This window comes from Gallus gallus, chromosome 5 (genome assembly GCF_016699485.2).
Source record: "Gallus gallus isolate bGalGal1 chromosome 5, bGalGal1.mat.broiler.GRCg7b, whole genome shotgun sequence".
Taxonomy (NCBI): Eukaryota; Metazoa; Chordata; class Aves; order Galliformes; family Phasianidae; genus Gallus; species Gallus gallus.
Window position 1 is genome coordinate 15898225 of NC_052536.1, and position 5841 is coordinate 15904065.

Below are 5841 nucleotides of genomic sequence, written 5' to 3' on the forward strand. Positions count from 1 at the left end.
ACAAGGAGACCTACAGCTCAATGGTGAGAATTTTCAAAGGTACCTAGAAAGGGGCATTAAAATCTCCAAGTCCTGCTGTGATTTGTCACACATGCCTCCCCTTGCTGTAGGTGCACTCTTGGGGGAATTTGGCTCACATTTGGTCGGTGCAGCTAAGCTGTGTTCAAGTACCAGCACAGACAGGGCCTTCAAAACTTTTCTTACTGAGCATTAGTACCCTTTGATTTTGAGCAAAAGGATGTGTGTTGTGTGTGAATTTTTCCCAGTGAAAGAAAACGCAAGTCTTGTTTTGACTCTTTTCTCCTAAGGCTCACGTTGCCATTTTGATTTCTTTGTTTGCCTTTTTCCAACTTCAGAAGTAGTAAAGATTTAAGCACTCGTGATTCCGGGGCTCGAGTACCTCTTGTGCAATACTACCACAGCAGTGGAATGATTCACTCAGAAAAGCAGATAAGATGAAATGAGGAAATCCTGGGACAGAGTGCCGTTACTGTGTTCCTGGTAGAACACGATAGGTGGCTTTCAGCTGGTTCCCTCCATGTGCATCTTGGCGAATATTCCCAACAGAGAGAGACTGCAGTAGTGCTGTGCGTTACAAGCCAACATCTAGAGATTCCAGAGAGGAAAGCTGTCCAACCTGTAGAATAAAAGTCAGCTCTTTTATCTCACTGTTTTATTTGTTGGGTCAAAGTGTATTGCGAGGATGTTGGTAGGGTTGGAGGCAGTTGTATTGCTGTTGACTTGTTGATTTGACATACTTCTAAATGAAGGACTCTTGTGTAAGAGAGAGCAGTCTGGTCCCCGAGCGCTTTGTGACATGCAGGGAGCATCCCGTTTTGGAGGAAATGGTGAGCCTCATTATCACGGCCTCCGCGCCGCTCCAAGATCACACGCAGCCCTGGGGTTTGTTTGTAGCCAGGCAGAAAGCTTTTTCAAAAGATGATCTCATCGCTTTAAAACCACATGCATGTGAAGCAAAGCGGGAAGGGGAGCAGTGGCTGGAAGGGATGGAGGGCTCCACATGGGCAGCACATGCGTATGGCTTACTCAGGGACAACCTGTGTGTTTCACCAGCCGTAAGCCTCAGTTCTGCCATCAGCATGCATGGGGCTGAGCAGAGTGTCCTTTTCTTTGAGTGTTTGCAGCTTTGTTAATCAGCAGGGAGTTCTGGAAAATGTTAGTGAGAGCTGTCAGGCTGTAATGAACTCCCAAGGGAATGAGCAGCAGCTCATGGGAGTTCAAAGCCACGAAGGGCTATTGTAGCAGAGGACAAACCCTAAGGATGAATAGGATCATGGAATCGTTTGAGTTGGAAGGGACCCTTAAGAGCCATCTGGTCCAACTTCCCCGTAACGAACAGGGACACCTACACTAGATCAGGTGCTCAGAGCCTGTCCAGCCTCACCTTCAGTATCTCCAAGGACAAGGCACCTACTGCCTCCATGGGCAACTTGTGCCAGTTCCCACCCTCATTGTAAAAACTTTTTTTCTTACATCCAATCAAAATCTCCCCTCTTTTAGTTTGCAGCCATTCCCCATTGTCCTATCACAACAGCCCCTGCTACAGAGTCTGTCCCCTTCCTTCTTACAGCCCTCCTTTAGGTACTGAAATGCTGCTGGAAAAAGGACCTGAGAACTCTTGTAAAGAAGTAATGAATGATGAAAGAGATCAGATCAGCTGAAGAGAACTGTGGGCATGGTAAAGGACAAGAAAGACCAGGTGTTCCCATGAAGAACAGTATTTTCTCAATTGTGCAGCGCTATTAGTCTTCATGCTTCAGGGTGTACAAGATTGCTGGCCAGATGAAAGAGAACACACATCTGCAGGCATTTGTGCACAGCTGTCAGCAGAGGGGATTAACAACCAGAAGAGAAGCATTTGAGGTACCGCTGTTAGTGCTGGAGAGAGGTTACCTGGCTGACTTAAGCTGCTAGCTGGAAATACTGGGGCTTTCTGATTGTTCATGTAGCAGTGTCACAGAGCTAGTTTCTGGTCACAGGCTGTGTAAAGGCTCACTTCATCAAGTTGTCCTTTTCCTAGCTCCCCGTTAAGGCTTTTTCTGGTTTATTCTCACTCTGGTCCCACTGTGGCTGTAAGTGGGACGGCCTCTTCTTATTAGGGTGCTACAGGAGGGCTACTCCTTATTCTGAGCTGTTATTGCACTCCCAAACCCTCTTAGCACTGCTAATTAAAACTAAACTCTGCTTATCAAAAGGCCGTTTACCTTTCCCAGGACTGCCATGTGCTGTTTGTTTTCTCATTGGGTTTTCTGGTCATTCCAGTGAGCTGAGGAGGTTGTAACGTAGATGGAGACTAATAATAAACCTACATTAGAAGCAGCTGTATTGTAGAAGAATTTTAAGCCTGGAGGAAAAGCAGGCAGGGACAGTTTTATCTGCAAAGTATTCTTTAATTGAAACCTGGGCTGGAACTGACCTGCCTGCCTTGTGATACCGTGTGAGTTGGGTGGAGATTGAGTCTGCACTGTTAACCCAACCCTGCAATATTTACATAGACAATTTTAGCCTCTGACAACACGAAAACTATTTCTAAGCAGCCTTTGGCTTGAGCTACCCATAAGCCATGGGAGATAGAAGGTCACAGGGGCACACTCATAAAAGCATCACTGTACTTCTGGGGCAGGTGGTTTCCAAACTGTCTCCCAGTTTCTTTGCTCTTCCCAGTGATGTGGTGGCCTTGCTGAAGGCATTTTTTTTTCTTTCCTAGTGGAGATTGCTCTCATTGTTTTAACTTGTGTTTATGCAGGCTTCACTAGAGACCCTTACCTTCATGGTGTGCCAGCTGGGAATGGTGATGGTAGAGCTGGGGACGGGTGTGAGACGGATGGAGCAGCCCATGTGACAAGTGGGGGTTGAAGTGCCTCAGCTGGAAGTGCACTGCTGTGAAAGCAGGTGTTTTGCAAGGTTTCCAAAGTGCCTGACTGTAGCAGAAATACAAGTCATGGCCTGACCAGTGATTGAGCACCTGGTGGCAAGGCAAGGCCAACCCAGAGGAGCTCAGGTGTATGCAATGTACCTGAGTGACCAGAAGAGCCAGGTGGAGCCAGGATCCACCCCTTCCCAGACCTCATTTAAGGGTTGTTGGTGGAGGTGAGGGGATCTTGCTGGAGATTTCTGCCTATCTGAGGACTTCTAAGGGTAAGCAGTTTTTTTTTTTTCTTCCTTTATTTCTGTGTTCATAGTGTTGCTGCATTTGAGCATATTCTTGCTTGCTCTAGCCTTGGACTTTGCTACTCTGCTATCATTGCTGCATTTTCTGTTGTGTTACCTGACCAATGTGCTTTACCTGCAGCCGTTATGTTGGGAACGTGCTACAACATCACCTGTTCCTGAGCCAGCAGAGCCTAGAGAGAGATGGGTGTGCTGAGGGGAAGTCCAGGCTGGTTAGGGTGCGGCCTGACTTACTGAAACTGTTTGGGAAAAGGAAGGTTTTGAGTGCTGCTTGTACTGAACCTCTTCTGGAATGTGTCTCTGTTTATTGGGGATCCGAGCTAAAGGTTTTGTGACCACAGCTGTTGCTCTGCTTCCAGCAGGGCTGAGTGGTGCTGCCCTGGGCCAGCACCAGCCATTTCATCTTACTGGGACCTGGTAACAGCTTCCATTTTCCTGTGTGCATCAGTGGCTGGATGCTTGTGGGGCCTTCACTGCTGCCTGCCCTTTGGGCTGCTCTGAGTGTGTGCAGGTGGCCAAAGGAAGGGTGAGAGGCTGATGTTGTAGCTATGAGAGTATTGAGGGCGTAAGCAGAGAGTGTGGCCAGGTGGATGGTGAGCACCAGGTTTTTCTCCTGCCTGTAAGACTGCTTGGAGGCAGGAGCCTAGACAGCTGGCAGAGCAGTGCTGTAGGATGGTGGGAGCAGGGCTGCATCTTATTCATCCCCGATGCAGTGTGGAGGGGTCAAGTGCACTAGTGAAACTTACTCCCTGATGAAGCATTGCCCACTGCTTTCCTGCAGTGCAGGTGCCTGGAAATGTGTGACAAGTGCCAGCTATGCTGCCCATGCTCTGGAATAAATTAACGATAGGGGTCCCGTTTCCATCCTTCTGTGTCTGTCACTGGCAGAACACGTGTGCTCTTGAGGTCTTGGGACAAAAGAGCAAGAGGTGCTTCCTTGATATTGCTGACACTGAATGTGCTATGAAGTACTTAACCTTCAAGTAGATAAGAGAAGCTGACCAAGGTCAGCTAGAATACCTTCTACATAGTATGGCTTTCACTAGCTGATCTTTAGTTATATTTAAATACTTTAGCTGTGCTCCCCATTGCATCACGCTGGAGGCTGACATATATTGGGAAGATACACATTGCTTGAAGAGCTTGTGACCAGTAGAGAGTAGGTGGACCGGGGCTAGAAAGGAAAGATGGTGCACAGAATGAAGTGGCAATTGAGGTGGGGGAGGACAAGAGTGGGGAAGTCCAGAGAAGTGGCTGGGCCTCTGGTTTCCAGATTATTGCTCTCCCCCATCCTCCCCTAACAATGTGGTTTCTGTTAGTTTTGTAGAAGAAGAACAATCCACAGTGGGGAGGAGGGAGAACAGAAGCTGCTGTGCTTTAGAGGCAGCGTTAGCTTTGCTTCGGAGCTTTCCACAAGGCATCATCTCACCATTGGAGATGTCAGCTCCAAATAAAACTGTTCCAGGACATTTCCTCAGTGTGCTGCTCTGCAGCAGGCTGCGTTGGCTGTGACACTGAACAGACCCCGCAGGGCGGTTTGGAAGAACAACAAACCCACTGCCAGGAAACACGCCTTCGTTTTGTGGCAGGCCAGGAGAAAATGTGTACAAGGCTCCAGTTGTTTTGTGTGTAAGAAATGCTGGGTATTTTGAATCACAGGAGTGAGAACGTGGTGCTGAGGCTCAGCATATCTTGAAGGGACAGCCAAGAGATGGTATTGTGGCTGGAAGGTCTCAGAATATGTGGATTTTCATACAAGTAATTTTCTAGCTTTGTCTCTCTAGAGGTTACTGCAGTTTCACAGAATCAGAGGAGTTGGGAAGGAACTCTGTAGATCCTCTCGTTAAACCCTACTGCTAAAGCAGGTTCCCTACAGTGAATTACACAAGAAGGTGTCCAGATGGGTTTTGAATATCTCCTTGCTGAAGTCAAGGTACACAACACACACTGCTCTTCCCTCCTCTACCAGGCAGGTCATGGCATTATGGAAGGCTACTGGACTGGTCAAGCATGATTTCTGCTTGGTGAATCTGTGTTGTGACTACTCCTGATAACCTTTGTCTCTTACAAATGATTGGAGATGATATCCAGAATAGGCTGTTCCATCACCTTCCTGGGGATGAGGTGAGGCTGACTGGCCTGTGGTTACCCAGCTCTTCCTCCTTGCCTTTTTTCAAGACTGGAGTGACATTGGTTGTCTTCTGGTCTTCAGGTATCTCTCCTGTTCTCTGTGACCTTTCAAAGATGATGGTGAGTGGTTGGGCAGTCACTTCTGCCAGCTCCCTCAGCATGCATGAGTGCATCCCCTTGGGTCCCATGGACTTGTGTGCATGGAGCTTGCCTAGACGCTCTCTGACCAGATCCTCCTCAACTAAGAAGCATTCCATTCCCCAGACTCTCTCATCTCCAGGGTCTGGGATTCCCAAGAGTCAGTCTTAGCAGTAAAGACTGAAGCAATTAAAGTGTTCAGCAGCTCCACCTTCTTGTTGTCCTCCATTACAAGAGCACCCACTTCATTCAGCTTTCTGTTGTGCTGGTTCAACTATTTCTGCTGCTGTGCTCAGTTGACAGCCCGACTTGTTTAGGGAGGGAGGACATTGTTTGCTTTTCAGTTTTTCATCTACAACGAAATCTTTAAGCTGGAATTGG